Here is a 24,550-nt window from a genome sequence, read left to right as displayed (position 1 = left end):
AACTCTCATGGACTTTCCTCAGTTGCATACTCATTTTATTCTAGCCTGGAGGTGTGATTGGATATTTTCTGCCAGTACAATTGACTAGCAGAGAATTAGTTGCTCAAAATATGTTCAACTTTCTAATGCATGATAAGATTTAGCCTGAGTATCCGGTTTGATATTCTATTTAGGTCCTGCACAGTTCAATATTAAATGGAGTTTCTACCCTAGCGTGAAAGGAAGAAGAGAGAAAATTGGCTCCAAGAGGAATTCGGCTCCAAAATTCCCCGAATGTTAGAGTGAGACCATCTGGAATTCAAAATGTTACTGTAGGTAACTGACAGTTGAATATCGGAAGACATAGGAAATAGAAGGCTAAAGTGAACATTATTTCTATGCCTATACTCAGGTAAGAATGTTATCGGGGTCATGAGTTACAGATCCTGCATAATAATGCCAAACAGAGAACAAAAGAACAGTTATTAATATTATATCTGATTATTTAGCTATTTCCTTACCCACTTCCCATTACCAAGAAGAGAGGCAAGAGGCAGAGTGTATAGTGGTTAAGATAAGCCAAGAGGCTGGAATCAGGGAGTCTGGATTTGAATCTTTGTATTGCCTCTTTGTAAATCCTCAGCCTCAGTTTCCTCAAATGAAACACGGTAGTAACAATGCTTACATTACTGGGTTCTTGTGAGTTAAAAGAAGATAAGGTATGTAAAATATGATGCTCAATATAGCTTAACTTTTCTTTTTAATTGAGAAGAAAAGCTCAGTCTTATATATTCCCCCTCTTAAGGCTGACGGTGCATGAAGAATTGGATGCCAGGTGAGGTGATTCTGGGCCATAAACCACATTTTCAACTATACACTCACAGTGGTTATTATCTGGGGTCTGCATAGAAGAATAGAAAAGGTGATGAGGTGGTATTTCTTACTTTATTTTCTGAATTCAGGCTAAGTATCTAGCTGTGTGTACGAGCTTTGAAATCTGCAAGGTATCATTGGTGTCAGTGCCAAGAATAAAACTGTGCCAAACCACCAATGACTGCCGTGGCTTAGCCAAGCATTGATCAGTCAAGGCTCAAGGCTTTGAGATATGTGCTAGGAGCTGTTCTGGGGAAAAAGAATCACTGGCTATAGAGTCAGCAAGCCAGCAATGTGCTCATCCTTTCATCAGAGGAGTCAGAAGTGCTTATAGGTACCAAGGGGCTTGCTTGCAGCAAATACTCACACTCAAGATATCTCCCTTTATGAGCCCTTTTGTGGTCCCCCACCATTTCTGTCCAACTGTAGAGTAAAATTTCTTATTTCTACAGAGAAAGTTTTCAATTACTGGCTGCTATCCTAATTATATAAAAAGTTAGATGCCCAGAACAACAGAGTGGAATCTTAACACACTGTCTAATTTATCTTTGTGGTTCCCTGGGCTTAGCACAAAGCTTAACATACTGATTCTTTTAAAAAAGCTTGTTGACCATCTCATTTATACTGTCACATCTATTCATGTACAGAGACATCCAACCTAATTTATAATGCCCGTTATGTAGCTAAGAATATTGATGTTCAAAGAGGGGAAGGAACTTGCTCAGGATCACATCCCTACTCAGTAGTTGAGCAACACTAGAGTTGTATGATTGCAAGCAACAGCAATCCACTGCAGTAACTTAAGCAAGAGGCAGATAAATTGACAGACAAGTAAGAAGATACTAGTCAACTTGTGGAATTGAAGGGAGAGCTGAAGGTTTAGGTTTTGGAAAACACATGGATAAGCATCCTGAGGGGTCCTGATGGCAGGAACTCACAAGTAGTCTCTCCATGATTCTGCCATCAGGTCTTCCATCCTGAACCACCTCATGTATGTGACTCCCCAAGATTCAAAATTCTGGAGGGAGATTCTGATTGCCATCAAGTCAAATCTTCAGTCCTCCACCTAAGCTGTGGTCAGGGACTCTGGACTCCATGATTGACATCCCTCTAGAACGCATAGGGTCAGAGTCAGGGTCAAATTCTCAAAGGATGCTGAGAAACCAGAAAGACAAACAAAAACATGTATGAAAAGAGTATACACTGCCTGTTTAAAACAGGACAAACTCTTTCCCAAGGGCAAAAATTTAACTTTAAAACATATGCAATTTAACTTTCTAAAAAGTTTAGAAATAGGCACCCGCTTGATATAAAATGATTCCTTTAATGAATGTAGCTTCAGACTGATGGGTAATGATCAAGGCCCTTGGGGCTACCTCCAGCTTTTCTTCCTGATGCATGGCCCTGTTTCCATGTTGGAAGTAAGGAAACTTGCTGTTCCAGAGCTTAACCTATATCTAGAGAATGATTCAGACATAATGAAGAAAGCACCTGGTGTATAATATCTTAGCCCTTGCTGTGCATTTCAATGCCTTAAAAAATCCTATTTGCAGGATTGTTAAAAATTGTATTACTCATATCTTGGACAAAACCAGGGTTATTCTGAAGTAAAACTTTGACCCAGGGAGAAAGCACATTAGCCTGAGGACGAAGAGGACTGGGTTTGGGTCTGTCATTTGCTAGTTTGGACAAGGCTGCTTTACCTTCCTTGACTTCAATTTGTTAATATATATTATTAATGAAGATGTTGAACTACACACTTTTTATTGAAATAGTATGACAAGTGAATGTGAAGATAAACAAATGCCTTAAAACTTAATAAAACTAAATTTCACTTTATGGATGAGCCTGACTTTCATCCTTTTAAACACAATTTTGAGACATATGCAAACAGACAAGATAGATACCAATCAAACTTCAAAAAAAATTATTTAAATTGCGTATCTATCCTGGCTCCCAGACAATGCAAATCATCATTGATATATTATGGCCAGTACCTCTGCCCTCTGTTGAACTGGTTGTTCTGAACGCCTGAGCACTCTCAAAAGCCCCCTGTCCTCACTACTACTTCCCCAAGTTATGAGTAACTTGGATAAACTGGTGGACACAGAGGGTTAACGGTCCACCCACCCTCTTTTTAATGACTTTCTCAGAAACAGAAATGTGAGGCAATGATGGTATTCAATCATAACTCTTGGATCTCATTTGAGGCACTTGGGCAAGTTCCTCTCTGAATATAAACATTAAACAGCAAATAAGCATAAACAAAGAGAACATTATTAGAGAGATTCTGCAAATATCTTATACATTCTTTCTTTTTATATGTATAATTAAACTTCTTTGGTGGTGCCTATAGAGTTTAATACTCATATTTTATTTCCACCACTGCAAGGAGATAGGAAGTAACATTGGATATCAGCAGGTCTTCTTGAATAACCCAGACACTCTTCTGAATTCTAAGGATAGAGCCTTAAGCCTTGTTCTCAAGCTGGGGTGTGGAGAGGGAGTGCTTTCCATTATCCCTTCAATGCATAATAAATAGTTGTAATCAATATCTACCTGTAAGTTTGGCTAAAAACCAGCTTCTGCAAAGCCCAGTCAGGAGCTCAAGTGTTCTGTTCCCCCAGCTGTCTATCAGAGGAGGGAGGGCATGAAGGAGACATAGAAGACAGATTCGTGAAGCATACTTGTTACTTTTATATGTGATCTGCAACTTTAAGAATTTTTTTTTCCTGATACTACCAAAATGAATTCATCAAAAGATAGCCTAATGATGACACTTTTCTGCCACTTTGCTGTTATTAGACTCCAGGGAGTAAATGTCTCTCATTATTATAAAGAGGGAATTATGGGCTTTTTCTCCATGAGCTATAAGACAATCTTATCTTCATTTTCATTCTTCCAGGTGGTTATGCTGAACATGTAAATATTCTCCCTGCTGTGAAGATTAGTGCAGCTGGCCAAAGATGTTTTATTTTAAATATGTGGATGCAGGAAGAGAAAAGCATCAGAAACACTGCATGGGGTAAGACTGTCCTGGCTGCCAGGGTCTTGGTTCAGATGGTGGTAGCAATGCGACTTTTGCTGGGACCACGTTGAATCTGTACTTTGTCTTAGTCAAGGTTTGTTTTTTGTTACAATTATCATGTGCCTCCTCAAATGAGCTGAAATATTAAGGGGCTGTAGTGTAAGGATACTGGAGCATTTTATGGGGTATTAATTATAATCTGACCTCTAAAGAGTCTGGGTTGAAAAATTGAGTATCTATTCTCTGTCTCTCCTTCTCTCTCCTTCTCTCTCTCTCTCTCTCTCTCTCTCTCTCTCTCTCTTTCTCTGAGACCATATGGTCTCTCATTTTCATTTATTTTTGCACCTCCGCTTCATTCTTCTCTTTTTTCGACACTCCTGCTGAATCTCCATCTCTGCCCATATGGCAGAAGACAGCTGCCCCTGGCTTCCTTATTCACATGCCCTTGACATTCACATGTCAAGCGAGGAGTGAAGACTAAAACTCTCATATCTTTTTCTTTAAGCTCCTAGGAAAGAGTCTCTGGTCAGCCCACTTGGGCCCATTTTATCTACCTATGGTTTAATCAGGAATTTCATAGAAATCCTAAAGGCCAAATACGGACCCCCAAGAAAAAAAGAACTCCTTAGTTAGCACTGTGGTGAGCCCTTCATGGACATTGTCTTTGTCTAAAGTTTACAGAAATCCTATGAGGTTGCTATTACAATATAATTTTATATGTAACAAAGCAGAGTCTCAAAACAGTTAAGTAATTTGCTCAGGATCATACACTGATTTTTAGTTGTTTTAGTTGATTGATTTAGTTGATTTAGTTGATTTTTAGTTGATTGTGCAGTAGTACAGTCATAGCTTGCTGCAATCTCAAACTCCTATGCTCAAATGATCCTCTAGCCTCAACCTCCTGAGTAGCTAGGGCTATAGGCATTTGTCACCACAACAAGATAAATTTTTGTTTCAGTATTTAATTTTTTTGTAGAGATGGGTTCTTGCTCTGTTGCCTAGGCTGGTCTTGAACTCTTAGCCTCAAGTGATCCTCCTACCTAAGCCTCCCAAAGCACTGGGATTACTGCTGTGAGCCACTGCTCTCTGCTCCCTCACCTTCCCCCACAAGCTTTTTACCACTACCATCTCTTGCTCCTAAACAAAGTTTCTCAAATTTTAGTCAGCATCAGAATCACTTGCAGGGCTCATTGAAACCAATATATCTGGGCCCTATATTCAGAAATATTGATTCTGCAGGCCCAGGGATGAGGCTGGATAATGTGCATTTCTAACAAGCTCTTTTGTGAAGCTGATGCTGTCAGTTCAAGGTCCAAAGCTACTTGGTCCTTGCTACTTCGAGTAGTACTGCTCTAAATGATCAAGAAGTTAATGTTCTCATGAATTAAGAAATCCCTTTGAATTGTAGCTAAATCCCATAAATAATCAGAATTAAAGAAGTTCCTGTGAGCTCATTTATTTGCTTTGTCTATTCCTGATATTTTGCTCATTCTGTTTTTAACTCATCTTCCTAAGAAAGAAAACCCTTTCTGACTTGGGACACTTGCATTTAGAGGGAATCTCAGTAGTCCTGGATACATACATAATTTTGGAGGCTATTATAGAAGCCACTTACATAATTTTCCCCTTAACCCTCCAGTGAGATTTTTAAAAATCACTGCAGTGCTCATCAGAGAAGTAATTCTGAATAACATTGCCTCCCTAGGAGATGGCAGAGATCGGTTTCCTGAACTAGGGTATATACGAACTTCACTCTTCTAATCCCATATAGTTTCAAACAGTTTTGCAGTCAGCAAGGAAAACGAAGAAACTACTACTACGCATAGTGATGAATCTCACATGCCAGGTGTTGCATGAGAAAAACGAAGCATACTTCATGCCTGCATTTATATAAAGTTTTAAACAATCAAGATCTATGGGGATGGATGTTAGGACCAGACCGTGGTTGCTGTTGGAGCAGGATAGAGACTGCAGGGCACAGGGTGGGAGTTGGGGAGGTGCACTCCCAGGAGTTGGTGATGTTCTGTTTCTGATCTGGAGGCTGGTTACATGGGCATGTTCAGTTTGTGAAAATTCATGAGCTTGTATACTTATGAGCTGAGCACTTTTCTATGTCTATTGTTATAGCCAGTATAAAAGATTCAGAGGTGTTTAAAAAACGAGTCATTTGTAGAAAAGCAGTATATGAACTGTATTGACAAACCTATTGCCAATGTGCTATATACTTTGACATCCAGAAAGAACAAGCCTGAAAGGAAACATTCCAAACCATGACTGCCTCTGGGTGGTGGAAATGTGACTGGATTGACTTTTTGGGCTTTTCTGTACTGTCTACATTTTCTGCAATGTGCGTACATTACATTTATTAATATATCTTAACATATTTAGTTTTTATTTAAAACATTGATTTTGTTAAAGTAGGAGTAAATAAGAGGACCCAATCCCACCAAATTCAGAAACAGACACATTCTGCAAATGTCTATTTAATACAAATGTCAGAATAAAAAAGTGGCCCTGGTAATTGTGGGGCCTTGACAATTACTTTATCCCATGTAAATGGTATTTCCCAAGGGCCTCTTTCAGGTTCTATTGGTATTTATAAAGCAGGATTCATGAGGAAAAGTTACTTAGGAAGCAAGGAAATGATCATTTTGTGAGGTTTGCAAAACAGGATACAAACATTCAAGGGACAAGTGATAATGATAAATTAGATTTTTGACCAAAGCTCAGAGATGCTAAAAACTCCAGAAGATTCATCAAGTGTTCTCCAATATTTTTAGTATTTGTGACAGTGACAAAACTGAATAAAAATATAGATGTGTTTGTGGCCGGAATTTATAATGCATTCTTTCATTACTTCCCCTTGAAACTCTAGTAGGATAAAGCTTTTCAGAAAGGTTATACATTTTATGTTAAGCATCTCAATGTTTTTGATGAAAGAAACAATTAAATTTTCTTGAGTATTAAAGAGGAAAAAAGAATGATGATGTGATCTTCAATTCTGGTCTGTAACTATTTCCTGAAATTTCACTATCCCTGACTATATCAAACACCTAAGGAAAGGAGAGGAGCCATGGATAACAGAGCCCGGTGCTAATCTGGTTGGCTGGGTGTAGACTGCACTTGCTATATTTTGGAATCAGTTTCCTCGGGTTTGAATCCTGGCTCTCCCAATCACTGTGTATGGAACTTAGGGAAAATCATTTAGCCTATCTGAATCTCAGCTTCCTCAGCTATAAAATGTGAGTAACTTTTATTCCTTCCTCATAGGGTTATTATAAGGACTATAAAAAATTAACATGTGTACCATTTATCATTTTTTTGCTTTTCATCTCCAAATTTACCCTTCGATACCTGCTCTGTAATAATGGTGGACTTCCTTGAAGCATTTATCCTTTACTATAAGCACAATGTTAAGCTTTCTTAGTAGCAGGCACTGGAGGCACATCAGAGGAAAAACGGGGCTCTCTTGTGTGTTCTAAGAGCTGCACTGACAGTCATTGGTGTGGATGGGAAGACATGTGGTGGGGTTCTGCCCTTATCATGAAGCCAGAGCATGAGTCCCTCCATGACTCAGCAACCCCGGTTAGTCTCACCTGTCCATGGTCTTTTCAACAGAGCACTACACATTCAAGCTTTCTGCCCACACCTCTCCAACACCCTCTGCAAGCCTGCATGTCCAGTTACCAGCCATACCACATCTATGCCCCAAGGTTTACTTCCTGCTTGTCCAGCAACTGTGGACCAGCTCTGACCTAGCAAAACAGCAAATTTCTCTACCACCTAGTGAGTTGCAAACCTTCTCCAATTAGGTCTGAATCCCAGCCTTGGGAAGGTGGCCCCCTTCCAAGTTTGTCCTCTTTTGGGTACTCTCCCTCAGCTCTGCTACCATTTGGAGTTCTCTTACAATTATTTGCTTTTACTTGGATTCTGCAAACTTTTCTTGTAAACGATACAGTGAGTTAAACAGGGGAAGCTCAGAGTCAACAAAAATACAGCCTAGGGACAAATTCAGCCAGTGACTTGTTTTTGTGCAGCCTATGTTTTAAGAATGTGTTTTTACATGTTTAAAGGCTTGCTTAAAGAATGAGGAGGAGGAGGAAGAGAAGAAGGAGAAAGAGGAGGAGGGGGCCACAAATGAGAAGAAAAGAAAGAGGAAGACTAGAAGGAAAAACAGACCTTACCTGGCTTGCAATGCCTAAAATCATACCATGTGGTCCTTCATAGAAAAAACATCTGAGACCTACTGAAGTATACCCTAGCAGTCTGTATTTTAACAAACCCCCCTGGTGATTCCGATGAGAGCTAAAGTTGAGAACCACTGGATTCAGAGAGTAGCTGAACCACTGACCACAGTGTTGGTCCTTCACCTATTGTACAAATTGACCAAAAGTAATTGAGGATTTGTGTGGGAGCTAGCAGAAAATAATTCTCTTCTCTTGAGTAGCGTGGTGTGAAGATGGAAGTTCTGCAGCTGTTTTGATACCACACAGGGTGTCTGGAGCTGGCAGGTGACAGGCAAGATCCTGAGGACTAAGCCAACACCACAGTAAGCAAGACAAAAAGGCAGGCAGAACTCAGGGCCTGGTGGCTTCCCTGGAGCTGCTAGATCAAGCTCACCTGACTCAGGACTTGTCAGATACACTTGTCCCAACAAATTCACTCTAGAGAAGTGTTTTTCAACTTCAGCACTGTTGATATTTGGGGTCAGATAATTTTTTATTGTAGAGGGTTGTCCTCTGTCTTGTAGGCTTCAACCACATCCTGGGCCTCTGCTTTCTAGATATCAATCAGCCCAGCTCCTTAGTTGTGGCAACCAAAAGTGTCTTCGATATTGCCAAATGTCCCCTGGGGGCAAAAATCACTCATAGTTAGCAAACACTGCTCTAGAGTTTAAACTGGTTTGACCAGTTGAAACTGGTCTTGCTTTGAAGAATATTATAACCTAAATGTCATCTCAAAACCCACATTCCATATTATCCCCAGAATTTCTGGGCATTGTTTCTAGTGGGCTTGTGCTCAAGGTTCCTATTCGCAGTGGATGTTTAACTTTGATGTGTGTCTTTCTCTCTGTTCTGTGTAACCCACATGACACTCTGTTCTCATTTTCTGATTTCCATGAAATCACTTTTGTGGGCACAATGGGCATGGAGAGCAACCCTACAAGGGTAGTCAATAAAGGATAGACATTTGATCTTAGCCAAAAGGCTGAGAATTGATTAATGAAGGATAGAAACAAGGTATGTGTGCTTACATGTATTCTATCACTGTTGGGTATGAATCTTGGAAGGGAGAGTAAAATGTAGACTGGTCCAGATTGGATAATTACCAGGTTTACTTGGGGATGCCCTAGTTTTGCTACTTAATAAGATTCATCTTTTCTTTTCTCTTCTCTTCCCTTCCCTTCCTTCCTTCTTTTCTTTTTTCTTTTCTTTCTTTCTTTCTTTCTTTCTTTCTTTCTTTCTTTCTTTCTTTCTTTCTTTCTTTCTTTCTTTCTTTCTTTCTTTCTTTTTCTTTCTTTCTTTTCTTTTTCTTTCTTTCTTTCTCTCTCTCTCTCTCTCTCTCTCTCTCTCTCTCTCTCTCTCTCTCTCTCTTTCTTTCCCTGTTTATTTCTTCTCTCTCTCTGTTTCTGTTCCCCCGCCCCCCCCCAGAGACAGGGTCTTGCTCTGCTACCCAGACTGGAGTGCAGTGGCATGAACACAGCTCACTACAGCCTCAAACTCTTGGGCCCAAGCAATCCTCCCGCCTCAGCCCTAGAAGTAGCTGGGATTACAGGCACTTTGCCACCATGCCTGGCTATTTTTTTTTTTTGGTAGAGACAAGGTTTTGCCATGTTTCCCAGTCTGGTCTCCACCTTGACCTCCTAAAGTGCTAGGATTACAGGTGTGAGCCCCCGTACCCGGACCATTTCATTTTCTTATATCCATAGACTTGTAAGCTCCTCTAAGTTTGTTGAGTAGTTTTTCCATATTTCTGGTTAAGTCTGTGTTCCACATTCTTAATACTAAGTGTATTGGTATTTGCTTAAGCTAACATGTGTAGCGCTTGATTTTAAAAATGTACTCCAATGGACAACATAGAAACATGTATATATGAAGCATATATTTAGTAAAGGTACAGAGTAATAGGCACCAGAGGTGGGAAGTGATGCTGTAGGTTTATAAGCAGATAAATTAAATATTTGTCTCTCAGGGCTTAAAAAATCTTATAATGTGTGGTAATTTAGGCCTCAGGCATAAGTCTTTAGCTCAATTTCTTGGCCCTCACCACTGTCCTCCAGCAAATTAAAAACAAACAAAAGAACCTCTCCTATTGTATTATGAAGGCAGTTCTTCTCTCTCGATCACCTTTAAACTCAGTTTGAGGTCTCTTTGCACATTCAGATATTCATCACTGTGCTCAGCCAACACAGAACCTTCTTCTCCAGGTCTTACCCTTTGTCTCATCTCTACCAGGGAGCAAAGTAATATAATTCCACAAAATGCACCACCCTGTAACCCCTTCAAGGAAGGACATACTGCTCAGCTGTATGAGAACAAGGTCAGCAGACAGCCTCTAGGTGTCAGCTCCTTCAAGGTTGCCATTAGCTGCAGAGCCTCCCTGCCCGAAGTCATGCCTTTCCTGAAACAGCCTGTATCCATTGGATTGTATTGAGCAAAGTGGAGACATAAAAGGACAACTAGTTTGGTTTAATAAAACATTTTGAAAGTCTAAACTTGCTCCAAAGATTTCCCGGCAGGTTGGCCAAGGCTGTGTAGGGTGTGCACCTCAAATCTTACTCAGCATCTGCTTCTGGGGCACATAATCTGTAACAGAGACTTATATTCCCATAACATAAAAGAATCCATGCTTATTCATTACATTTTTGAGTGCCTACTCTATGCCAGACACTGTACTAGGTAGTGGGGTTACAACAGTAAAGTGATACACCTGTGGTTTTGGCCCTGTGGAGCTTACAGTCTTTTGGAGGAAACTGACAAATCACACCCAAACAAATGAAGATGGATGGGTGAATGAACTGGAAGCCCTCTAGTTTATGTGTGGACCAGTTGGTATTTTGACCAGTTGGTATTTTTTATACCTTCAGTAAATTGACCCAAGCAATTTTACTCTGGAACTTCTGACAGAATTTGCTTATAGAATATTGGACAGCCAGTTGTCATTGGGATTTCTTTCAGTTCAATGAATTTTCTCTTTTGCCTCCTCATTCTTTATTAAGAAAATCGTTCAGACTGTAGCTTCCTGGTTTTAGACATCCCCACTGGCAATTGGGACATCTATTTTGGAGATGTAATTGAAAAGACTGAAGAATGCACTGAGGACCTTCTGGCTGATAGATGCTGAAAAAGAAGCTAAGATAGTTTGGTCAAGATTTCTTTAATACCTGAGTTTCTAATCACAACAACAACAAAAAATGGCATTTACTTCCTATTGACCCAAACAGTGACAATGTTTTAGTCAAGGTGATTTAGAGGAGGTTAGAAAGAGAGGTGGACGTTTGGGCCATATTGAAGGCAGAAAATGGGTTATTCTGCCATTAACTTTTACTCGGTAATTTTTTATCTCCCCAAACACTTTGAGTTGAGCTTTTTGTCCCCTGGGAATTGGACAGGCTGTAGAAATAACATACATGGATTTGTGGTACATTTTCTCATTGACCATTATCTTTCTAAGCTCCCTAATGGCGAATTAGCTAGGTCTAAGAAGTTATTATGGCATCCAAGCCATCGTGTATGTTTTGGAATTAAGATGTAATCTAGAAATATTAACTCCCTCATGTGGGTGCCTAGTGTCTTGGCAAAGTCCCCTTTAGCTAGCTAGACAGTGTTCGAAATAAATCCATAAATAATAATAATAGTTAACAATTACTGAGTGCTCACTATGTGCTAAGCAGTGTGCCAAATGTTTGATATACATTTTCCTACTTAAGCCATGCAAGTATTCTATAAGGTAGACGTTATCATCATTTCCCTTTTACCAATATAGAAAATTAGCTTTGGGTGTGTTAAATAATTTACCTTAGAGACATGTAGCTCTGTAACACCATTAACTTCATCATAAATTAAGATTCCATTCATCTGGAAGCCACTAAAATTTTATAATATAATTGTTGCATCTTCAGCAACTCACAACATCTTGTTTATACATTACTTCTGACACTGTTCTAATCAGCCTCTGTGCCTGGAATTAAAAATGGTCCAGTCCATTTTAATTCAATCCACTAGAAGATTCACATGGCCCATGAAATGTTTTAGTTTCTGGGAAGGGAAAAGAAGACAAAAATAAAAAGAAGCACTTTTTTCCCTCAGTGAAGTCACAGTCTATTAGGCGATGCTAGCCCTTATTTTCTTTGCATGTATGACTCTATTCTTCATTTTCTCACTATAGTTTATGGAAGTTGGACCAGGAAAGTAATGGAAAGCAAGTCTTACCCAAAGAATTATTGACATAACTATTTAGAACTCAGTTTCTTTGCTATTTGGCAAAATATCAAGCAAAAAGTTTCCCTGACCAACATAGGGATAGAACCTATAGCCTCTATCTCATTAGTACTGTTAGTATTAAGTAGGCAGAGCCAGCCTGGTACCTAATTAAAGTATAATGGTCCCCATTTATCTAAGGTATGGCTCCAGTCACCAGCTGATAAACCCTGTCTTTTGGGGGATACTCTTGTCTTCATATCCACAGAAATATGTCCCTAGAAGTCATGTTTGAATTGCATAGCACTATGGGCCATGGCCGGTTAGTCAGTAGGTTAAGACTATCCAAGCAAAGCCAACCAGATTGTTTTCCCTGGGATTCTCAGATGTTCTACCTCTGTTCTTGCAAGTGGTTAAACCAGTAATACCTAAACTTGAGGGCAATGGGAGAGCCGTTAATGTGTATGTGTCAAGGAGCAAAGAAAGCCTGTCTGTATCTAGTAAGACAAATACTGATGTGCAAAGGGAAACAGCCATAAGAAATGAAGAGAAAGTCATGAAAATGTTTGGATTTCTGGTTCTAGTCTGGTTTCATAAATTCTGGTTACAAGCCATTCCCCAAGTCATTCCTTTATTCTTATAATAAATTCCCATTCTTGCCATAAGCTATCCTGAGTTGGTTTTTGTTACTTGTCATCACTGACACTTAAGTGATACATAAACTGAACAATCTTTACCACAGTTGTCATGTCCAGTTGTATACTGCATAACACTGGGGAGTGCCAGTCACATCATTGATTGCATTATATAACCATATGCAGTGTTCTGACTTTTATGGTCATTGAGATTTTGAGCAATATATTTCCTGAGTGCTTAACTCAATTCATCAAATATTGATTGAGTACCTATTCTACTTAATCAATTCTATTCTAGAGATTGTACTAGTTATAGGATGCAAAGATTAAAAATAAAAACAGGCCCTACTCTCCACATAGTCACAGTCTAGGAAAGCAGATCAACTAAAAGCAATCACAACATAATGTAATATAGATGTCAAAGAAGCATTTCAGAGGGGAAAAAAATACGATAACTTTCTCAGGAAGTATCAGGGGAGGCTTCACAGGGAAGCAATACCTAAGCAAATTCCAGGTAGCAGGAACAGCTTGTATAAATGTATGAGTAAGTGTGGGAGGCTGAGGCAGGTGGAGCACCTGAGGTCAGGAGTTCAAGACCAGTCTGGCCAACATAGTGAATGAAAACCCATCTCTACTAAATATACAAAGAAATTAGCCAGGTGTGGTGGTGCATGCCTGTAATCCCAGCTACTTGGGAGGCTGAGGCAGGATAATCACTTGAACCTGGGAGGCAGAGGTTGCAATAAGCCGAGATCATGCCATTGCACTCCAACCTGGGTGACAGAGTGAGACTCCATCTCAAAAAAAAAAATTAGTATAAGTGGAATAGCATAGTATGTTTGCAGAACTGTGGATGGTTTTCAGTTGAAGAAGGTGGAAAGAGAGTAATAAATAAAAGAGCGGGGGCCAAATCACAAGAAGCTTTGCATACCAGGCTAAAGAACTTGTACATTATGCAGTAAACTAAAGCTTTTCACATTCTGATAACTGAGTAATAAAATCAAAATCCTAAGCTCCACATCTGACTGAGCAAGCCCCCTTTTGGTCAAGGGGACCTCAGAGAAACCTTAAACATTGAGTTCCCAGTAATAATTGGATAGGAGGTAGGACACACCTTAATATGTTCCTTGTATTAGTCTGTTTTCACACTGCTAATAAAGACATACCCAAAACTGGGAAGAAAAATAAGTTTCATGGACTTACAGTTCCACATGGCTGGGGAGACCTCACAATGGCGCAAGGCAAAGAGGAGCAAGTCATGTGTTACAAGGAAGGTGGCAGGCAAAGCAAGAAGAGAACTTGTGCAGGGAAACTCCCATTTTTAAAACCATCAGATCACTTGAGGCTTATTCACTACCATGAGAACAGCATGGAAAAGACCTGCCCCCATGATTCAATCCCTCCCACAATACATGGGAATTATGGGAACTACAAGATAAAATTTGGGTGGGGATACAGAATCAAACCATATCACTCCTCCTTATTAACCTTTAACTAGAATTCTTTCTTAAGGAGTACACAGAAACCAGTTCTAGAAAACAAGAAACAGATGCTTTATTCCTTTGTCACCTTTAGCCAATCATCTGAGGCTGTGACCAGATTCTCCCTCCCTCTTTATAGTTTCCAGGTGACAGCTTACCAGCGTCACAATGCATCCCTTCCTAAAGACTGACCTCCATCTTTGGGCCAGTTTTGGCCAACTCTTGAAGGATGTGCAGTGACGGTTTTCATGTCCTCTGCTTCACCTTTTGATGTCAGAGGGTCAAGAACTCCACCTTCGGATCATGCTAATGTCCTTTTGGAACACACTACCCAGGAAGAGGCATGAAGCTCAATTGCACATGTGCATACTTCTCCTTTCATAAATATTCATGACTCATATAGCTTATTAAATATGTATACCTGGCCAGCCCATTTGGCATAAATTCCTATATTATTTTCCCCTTCCTAGAAATGCTTGCTCTTGGCTTTTGCTCAAGAGTTCAAGAGTACACGTCCCAGCCTGTGGGATGACCAGCCTGCACGCTGCAACCTTTTAGGAGAAATAAAGGTCTCCTTTCCAAATTTATGAATCTGGTGATTCTTCAGTCGACATAATATATGAAGCATCTTGGGAACTTGCTAATACACTGATTCTGATTCAGTAAGTCCAGGATAGAACTTGCATTTTGCATTTGTAACAAGCTCTGTGATAGTGCCAAAGCTACTGGTCCATAGATCACCACACTTTGAGTAAGAAGCCTTTAAGCAATGTGGCATTGTAGGCTATTAAGCAGGGAATAATATGGTATTGCAGAATGATCCCCCAATGTAGTGGGATGGTCATATTAGGCATAGGATGTGAGGAAGCATTAAGGCAGAAGGCCACTTAGAAAGCCATTTCAAGATTCACATGAGAACTGAGGAAGGCATGAATTAGACTCACTATGTCAACTTGAGTGTGTAGTGCTAGGGAACAGTAAGAAGTATTCCTCCTTTCCTGCTTCTGTCTGGATTTGTGCTGCAGAATAATGGAGAACTTTAAAATTATCTTCTCTATTATCACAATATGTTTGCTGAGTGTTTACTTTTGGATCTACTGCATTCTTAAAGCCCATTTAAAATTATTTTCATTTTGATCTGCAAAATCTACTCTTGATCAAATAATTTGCAATCAAGTGGTAGTTTCAAGTGGGCTGGATTCAGTGCTAAGACAGGTTTATGATGAAAGAAAGTATTCACAGGGAAATGGAGCATTGTATTTTTAACTGGGGACAAATTGTAGCTCCAAACTGTGCTCAGAGACAAACTGTACTCTGTATAGCACACCAGAGATGAGGAGGCACCTTGGTTTGCATAAGAATTGTCTGGAATAGTTATTAAAAATGCAGACACTTTACCTATCCTTCACATATCTCATCCTTACTGGGCTTACTTGGGGCTAAGACAACTGCATTTTTAACCAGCACCTCCAAGAGATTGTGATGCAGTTGAAAGATCCATGAGAATTGAGAAATACCAGTCTAGCTCATTTTGGCAAAAATGAATTGCCTTCTTATAATGTAAGTCATTGCCTGTTACTAATCAATAACACCAAACACACAGACAAGGTAAGATGGTCCCTGCCTTCTAAGAGGTTATAGTCTCAATGATGTCAGTGACCAGGAAGTTTTATAGATCTCTACTAAAGATCCTTACTTCCACATCATACTTGTAAAGACTTCTGTATCTGGCAAGGTCCACATTGTGTAACCATTGTTAATAACCTAAAAGCAATCTCAAATAGTTTCAAACAGGTCATGAAACCTCTATTTTCCAGACCTGGATAGAAAACCTTGGAGATAGTACTTGATGGGCATCACATAGCTGGTTGCTGGCAGAAACACTGAAGCAGAACTTGTAATATCTTCAAAACAAGTGAAGGCCAGGAACCAGAAATTCTTCCGAAGGTCAGTTGCCTCTCCAGCCATCCATGAAGAACTATGGTTCTGAATCCTGGCTAACATCAGAATCATCCAGGGAGCTTTTGAAAATCCTGACGCTCAAGTCACACTCCATACTCAGGTGGAAGCAATCATCAGTAAATCTCCCCATGTGCATCCAAGGGTGGGAATCCACGGATGTAGAGCTTCTGCTACATGTGGATTTACTGTGATGCTAATGAAGCTTCATTCTCAGGGATCTTCATATTGCATGGGTTATGCACAAGGATCAATATTTAAATTTGTAGCCAGAATTGTGATTTATTTTTCTCAAACCAGGCCCCTTGTGTCAGTTTGGGTTTTCTGAGAAGTAGACACCAAGATGAAATTAGGTATATAACATGTTATTGAAGGAAGGATAGAGAGAGACTGCAAGAGTAGGTGGGGAGAGCATTTAGATTGTGGTGCCAGTCTGACTTTGAAAGGAGAGAAAGAAGGAATGGGAGTCAGTGTTGGGTAGGAAGAGCCTCAGACTCCAGAGAAGTTTTTAGAAGGTCTTAGCTTGGCCAAAGGGGAGTCCATGAACAAGGGTAGTCACCACAGGAGTGCTGTATCAAGGATAAATGATAAGCAATATGTTATGGCTCACACCTGTAATCCCAGCATTTTGGGAGGCCAAGGTAGGAGGATTGCTTGAGCCCCGGAGTTCAAGATCAGCCTGGACAATATGGTAAAACCTTGTTTCTACAAAAAATTCTAAAAAATTAGCCAGGCATGATGGCATGCACCTGTGGTCCTAACTACTCTGGAGGCTGAGGTGGGAGGATAGCTTGAGGCCAGGGAGGTCGAGGCCACAGTGAGCTAAGATCATGCTACTGAACTCCAGTCTGGTTGACAAAGTGATACCCTTTCTCAAAAAAAAAAAAAAAAAAGGAAGAAAGGAAGGAAGGAACGAAGGAAGGAAGGAAGGAAGGAAGGAAGGAAGGAAAGAAAGAAGGAAGGAAGGAAGGAAGGAAGGAAGGAAGGAAGGAAGGAAGGAAGGAAGGAAGGAAGAAAGAAAGAAAGAAAGAAAGAAAGAAAGAAAGAAAGAAAGAAAGAAAGAAAGAAAGAAAGAAAGAGAAAGAAAGAAAGAAAGAAAGAAAATCAAATGATAGAGATTTGAAACCTTTCCTGTTCTCAATCAGTGGCTGAAATAACCAGAGGAAGCATTACTACTCAGTGGATGTCACTGGGGAGGCAGGTTGGTAGGGTGCGAAGGTCCTGCAACTGGAGGCTGTTAATCCACCCTGGATCCCATGCCAGTTTCTCTCAAGAAGAGATCTGAGTGGCACACCTCTATGGTCACCACACCCCTCATTCATATATTAAGTTCATACCCCAAACCTAGATCCATCCCTTTCTCTGAATTCATGGCTGAGTGGGGGAGAGAGGGAATTAATCTGACAGCCACCAGGGTTAACTTTGAGAATTTTCAGTAACAATTCGTGGGCTACATGCACAGCATTTTCTTTCCTTTTAAAATTCACTGGGAAAGCTTGGCTGTGATGCAGAAGTGTTTTCTCGCAAGTGAATAAACACTGAGTGAATAAACACCACCGAGGCTGTCATCAATCTGCCAGCCTGTTGTCTTTAGGGACCTACCATTTAGGAAAACAGGTGAAATTTGGGTTTATTCATTTTGTCAGTTGTACAACGATTTTCCTTAAGTGCTTTTCTATGTGCCAAGCATTATGCAATGCTCAGTTTTCAGGATACAAGACCTGGTTCTTGTTCTCATGGAGCTTGAATTTTAATAAGGTGTGATATACCAAAGGCCAGTGAATGTATAAATAAATACAATCGTTACAACTTGTTATAAATATTTAAGGACACAAAGTACTATGACAGAGAGTAATGGGATTGGGAACTATTTTAGCTAGGGTTGTCAGGGAAAGCCTCATTAAAGTGGGGGGTATTTAAATAGCTGAATTTTGGGGATTGAGGTAGGATAGGCAGGAGAGAAAGGAGTATCTCAGGTGGAGGGAAGTCCTCAGTTTTTTCTAACTCTTTTCTAGGCATCTTCAGTTTTTTTCTAAGTACCCAAGCACACAGAGTGAGAGGAACCCAAGCATAGAATAATTTTGGAGAGGTGGAAAGGTCATGGAGATCCTGTGGGCCATGGCAAGGAGCCTGAATTCTATTTTAAATGAAAGGAAAAGGCATGGTGGGATCATAAGCAATATGGTGACACTGGTAAGGGTGGAGGTGACATAAGCTAACCTATGCTTTAATGGTATCACTTTGGCTACTGTGTATGGAATAGATTGTTGGGGGGAAAGAAGAGGAGAAGTGGAGAGAGACTAGTTAGCAGGCTCAATCTTGAGATCTGGTGTTGGGTAGATGGCCCAGAGAGAAGGAGAGGACATGAAATATTTCTAATAACATTTTTCTGTAGAGGTCAGTGGCTTCAAGAGCAACAGTGAGGGTTGCTCTAGGGATAAAATCTAACAAGCATCTTTTTCAGAGTGTATTTGAGAGCAGTTTTAATAAACAATACTTAAGAGTTCATACTACAGATTTAAAATGCTTCACATTGTTTTATTTTTGTTAATTTTTAAAATTTTAATTATTTGAGTATCACTTAATATTTCAATATTTGTAACTGCTGGTTAAATTTTCTTAACTCTATGCCTCAAATACACTAAACCACTGTGATTTATTGAGCTTCTACTATATGCCAGGTACTACATTATATGTTAGATAGGCATTCAGCTATCTAAATATCCGCCACTTTAATGAGGCTATCCCTGACAACCCTACCTAAAATAGTTCCCAATCCATTACTCTCTGTCATAGTACTTTGTGTCCTTCTTAAATATTTGTAACAAGTTGTAATGATTGTATTTACAAATACTACACCTTTACAGACACTAATAGAGTAACAGAGAGAGAGAGAGAGAGAGAGAGAGAGAGAGAGAGAGAGAGAGATCCTTTTTGGGTAAGAAAAATTAGGCTTAAACAATTGAGAACATGCTCAAGATCCTTCTACTTTTATGATACAAATCTAGGATTCAAACCCTTGTTTACTTGGTTTCAAAGCTTGTTTGTTTTGAAACACTAAGATATGTTGCCCAAAGATCATTTTTCACCTTTGTTTCTTCTTGAACTACAGAAAAGAGAGCTTCTCATGTCAACATGTACTAAGTATAACCTTTAACAGCATTCCTCTGCCCAAATCTGATTCTGCATGCATTGGGAAAAGCCATACTTCCAGTATAAATGCCTGCCTCCATAAAATGGAATTCACCATCCACAGGTATTTGTTGCTGATCTTACCACAGGTGGGCTGCCTCCTGAAAATGAGCCATGGGGGCTGCCTCCTGAAAATGAGCCATAGACTCCTTTTTTATGACAAGAAAATGAATCTCAATATCCCTTGAGATATCTCTTAATATCCTATTGGTAAAATGTGACCTGCTTGGAGTTTACAATAAACTCATCCCAGAGATATATTTCATGGTTCATTTAAAACACACTCCATCTTATTCCCTAAGTAAAGTCATCTCTCTAAACACACCTTATATTTGTATAGTGCTTCACAGCTTACAAAGCACTTTTGCTACATATAATTTGATTCTGAGGGGCAAGTAAGGCAGGTATTATCATCCTCTTTTTAATAGACAAGAAGCTGAGTCTCAGAGAGAGAAAATGACTCATTCAAGCAAGGTTTGAGACCTAAGAAAGGTAGGGCAGGGCTTAGGATGTCAACACTTTTACAAATACTAATAGTAAAGAAGATGAAAATGGCTCTAAGCCACTTTTTTTTTTTTGAGAGTAAGTTAGCCTTACATATAGATTCACCCCCATATCAGGATGAAGTTTAGCCCTCTTGGGAAATGGGCTGGCTGGTAACATGTCCACAGGTATTTGCAAGAATGGTACAAATAACATAAATGTGGGTCTCTTCTATATTTAGCTGCTCCTGGCAATATTACTGTATTGATTTCTTGTCTTTGTTTTCATTCACAGCTCCTTTCATTCACAGCTGGCCTCTATCGGGGTTCTCTTCCTTCTATGCATTAATTTCTATTCCATTCAGAATCAACTTGAATCAAATATACCTATAGGAGGTGCCTTTTGGACAATACAGAGGCCATGCTCATGGAACACAAAAGGAACTGAGGTTGTGTGAATTACAAGAGAGTCCGATGTGTTATAAATTCATTATGCAGACAACGAATGGGATCTCATGAAAAGTAGAACTAAGCATGTTTGGTAAAGCCTGCAAAGTGAAATCAAAAGCAATGAGTAGAAATCATTTTACCCATGCCATCCACCTACCTATCTACCCATCCAGACACCCAACAAATTCTAAAAGTAGAAAATCAGGATTATCAGTAGTTTAATATGATTTGGGGGTTCATTGAAGGCTTTCCTTTGGAAATGACATTTAAACTGAGACCTGAAGGATGGCTTCTGTCGTTAGCCAGATTAAAAAAAGGAGATAAGCATTCCAAGCAGAGGGAACAGGAAAGGTGGAAACAAACTGAGCACATTCCAGGACCTGAAAGGAAGCAGTAGGTAGCTTAAGTAGCATGAGGAATACTTGCAGAAGAGTTTAGAATGAAGCAGGAGCCAGACCATGGAGGTAGGACATTTAGCTGAGTGTGAATAATACAATTCTATCATACAGATCTGCCCCAAAACTGATTTGGTTTCTGATGACCAAGGCTGTGTAAGCAGAAGCTGGAAGACCCTTGAAAAGAGCATTCATTCAAGAAATGAAGCATGAAATAGGGTGGAAGGAGGGAAGAAAGACAAGCACATGGCATGTCAGCTCTCTTCCAATGCTAAAGGTCTATAATTCCATTATTCCAACAAATATCCAATGAAGCCATTTTAATTTCTTGGAAATTTTAAAGTTGCCTATCTTCCTACACTGAATTTTACATCCATTAAATCTTCAGGCTTTAAATGTTATAAACAATAAAAAATACATACAATGGTGAGAGGACAGGGGATGTATGATGGGAGGTAGGGAAGGATAGATGGTGTGGTATGGTGGTTAAGGTTACAGACTTTAGGTGAACGCTCTTAACTTGGGGTCCAAACTCCAATTGCTAGACATATGACCAATGATATTGTAATCTGGCAACTGAGAATAGGGGCTCTTGTTTCTTTACTGTTGTACCCCCAGGCCAAGAACAGCACCTGGCACTATAACAAATATTTGGTGCATGAATGAATGAATGTTACTGCTATGGGTGTACCCAAATCTGCCTGTTGGTTGCTGTGAAATGACTATAGCTCCAACTCTATCCATACATTCCTAGCAATGCCTGAGAAAGGCAGAGAAAATAGAGAAATAATGAGCTTATAAACATCATCAGCCCATAAACTCTTCATTCCCAGGGAAAGTAAATCAAGCTGTTCTTTCTCCCTTTGTGTGTCCCTGAGGCTCAGCTCTGATCATTTCTCTTTTTCTTCAAGGCTCCCTGTGATACTCATCTGACCTGATTTCTCCTGCACAGTGTTGCAACTGACGAGGAGCAGACTTGCTCTTGCCTGCATTTGGGGGGATGGCTGAGACTTTCCTTATAGAAAGCCCTATTTCCAGCATGAACACTAACCTAGTTTATTGGCTCAGAGTGTAGAGAGTTGCCTTGTCACTGGCGAAGTCAGATGCAGCCAGTACAAGAGCTCTGCACTAGCTGTGAACACTAAGGAAGAACAGCTGAGTGAGGAAGCAGAGTGCCAGGCAGCACATCCTTCTTCAGGTGCTTCCTGCCCTGGGCCAGATCCCAGGCACTGCAGCAATATCTCTGCATGATCTAGAGCTCCTGGAAATAGCCCATTAAAGGCAAAACTCACTGCCCAGAAAACATTAGAACATTAAAAGAGCAGGGTCTCATCTGAGTGTCTTGGTTTTCTGAAGCTCATTCAGTCTGTGTCCACTGGTTTCAGTTTGAGTTCTCTGCACTTTGAGGACGTAGACAGTGAAGTTCTCTCATGGTTACAGGGGGAGAGATCATAGGAATGTTGTGGAAAGAGGCCTGAAGTCAGAGCCAGCTAGTGGTTATTATTTATTAATTGCCTGTGAGGTGCCAGGCGCACATATTAGACCATATGTGATTGCAGTGAGCCACCCGGATCCCCTTCAAGCTGTTGCTGCAGCTGCTGGAAGTCCTACTGGCAGACAGCCTTCTTTCATCAGCTCCTTCAGGACTTTCCTCAGTTGCAGAGAGCTGCCTTCCCCAAGACCACACGCTTCCCTGGGGACTCACAACCAATGGCTGATCCAGGAGAATCTATAAAGGCCATATCATTTCAGCCCAATTTAGGACAGCTTTGTTGAGCCATTGGACCTACATGCAACTCAACTTCTCCTTCTACCCAGTTATTCTTTCTTCCCTTTCCTTCCATGGTGTCTGTTCCAAGCACTTGCCTTAATAAACATGTTACAGGTTAAACTCTGTCTCAATGTCTGCTTCAAGGAGAACCCAATCTGTGACAGTGATAACAGATAAAAACAAAGGACATCACTTTTCCCTGCCTTACTTTCCACCTACCACTAAAAAGGGTCTTGGGCTTGCCCACTCAGTTTCTTCTCTTTCTTCACTCTTTGGAGATGGTCCCACTACTACCACAGACACAAAAAAGAAGAGTTGGGAAGAGAGAGGGGTGAAAACATTTGGGGTACTGCAGACCCAGTGCTAGGTGATTGAAGACTACCTGGAGGGTACAGGAAGTGACTGTTTTTCCATCATGTATTGTATTGCTATAGTGACTTAAAAAACAAGTAGATGACTTGTTTTAAAATTACTTTTCAATTGCTGGACTGTGTTCTTGGACCATGACACTATTCTTAACCCAGTCTATATGGGCCATGGTTTCAACAGGATTACAATTATAACAACCTTCACATCATGTGTTATTATTCTCATTTTATAGGTAAAGAAACTGAGGCTCAGAGAGGCTGCATTTTAGGATCCACTTTGCTTCTGTGTGACCTTGAGATATTTATTTAAATTTTTGGAACTTGTGACCAAAAGATGCCAAACAAGCAAGGAAATGAACGAAATGTTGAAGTGCCTTCCAATTTTAAGATTACAAATCTTTTATAGAATTAAAAATTTTTACAGTATTTTTCCATATTAATTGTGACATCATGATATGACATTAATAAGGTAATTGCAAGATTAGTTTTATTACCTTAAGGTACACCTAGATTGCATAGTTGGATTATCTTTAGTCCCCTGTGAAATATGCAAGGATGTACTGTTTTCCCAATTTACATTTGGATAAACCAAGGCTCAGAGAAATCAAGTCATTAATGTGAAAATATTGCCACTTAATGTGAGATCCAGGACACAGACTCAGACTTACTCACATCTCTTCTAGTGCTTTTCCTATACTACTACACAGATTCCTTTTGGCCTGAGGTTCTTGTACTGTTATCTATCACTACATAATAAATTACCTTAAAACCGAGTTCCTTACAATAACCAACATTTACAATTTCACAACAGCTTCTAGGGGGTCAAGGAGAGGCTTACCTGGGTGGTTCTGACTCCAGGTCTCTCATGAGGTTATAAGTAGATGTTGTCTGGGGCTGCAGCTGTGAAGATTTGCCTAGAACTGAAGGATCCTCTTTCAAGATGGCACACTCTCTTGGTTGTTGTCTGAAGGCCTTTATTTCTCACTGTCCAGAGGAATCTCCATAGGACTGCTCAAGTGTGCTCTCAACATGGCAATTGATCTCTCCAAAAATGAGCAATTGAAGAGGAAGTGTGAGAAGAAAGCTGCAGTGCCCTTTATGACCTGGCTCAGAATCACACATCAGCACTTTCTCCATATTCTATTCATTAGTAATGATTTGCTAAGTCCAACACATATTCAGGAGGAGTAGAATAAAGCTCCAAATCTTGAAAGGAATAATATCAAAAAATTTCTGAACTGTGTTAAAAAGACCACAGCTCTGCTCTTTGGGTGGCTTAAAATTTCTATATTAAGGGTGGGAAGTGCTTTTTTCCCGCAGGAAATTCAAGCCAGAAGAGTGAACCAGGCTAGAAAAACTTTATTACATAAGAAGTTTATGCAGGTGTCACATTAGATAGCAGTCTACAGGTCTCTTTATTTCTTGGTTTCTTAAAAAATTCAGACAATACCGTAAAAATAATGCAATAGTAGATGACATCTGCAGTTTTTGCCTTCTTGGGATCCATTCCTCTTTCT

At 39.9% G+C, this 24,550-nt stretch overlaps 1 long non-coding RNA gene across 1 annotated transcript; it reads left to right on the top strand.

Moving 5' to 3' along the window:
- Nucleotides 1–169: 169 nt before the first annotated feature.
- Nucleotides 170–22,785, top strand: LOC140709784 (uncharacterized). The gene is made up of 7 exons (XR_012090507.1): nucleotides 170–281; nucleotides 3,758–3,877; nucleotides 11,100–11,297; nucleotides 16,234–16,478; nucleotides 19,996–20,059; nucleotides 21,046–21,171; nucleotides 21,806–22,785. It is a non-coding gene; the product is annotated as an uncharacterized lncRNA (long non-coding RNA).
- The last annotated feature ends 1,765 nt before the right edge of the window (nucleotides 22,786–24,550 follow it).

This window comes from Chlorocebus sabaeus, chromosome 22 (assembly GCF_047675955.1).
Source record: "Chlorocebus sabaeus isolate Y175 chromosome 22, mChlSab1.0.hap1, whole genome shotgun sequence".
In the NCBI taxonomy this organism is placed as follows: domain Eukaryota; kingdom Metazoa; phylum Chordata; class Mammalia; order Primates; family Cercopithecidae; genus Chlorocebus; species Chlorocebus sabaeus.
The sequence above is the reverse complement of the archived record's forward strand: the minus strand, read 5'-3'. Positions and strand labels throughout refer to the sequence as shown.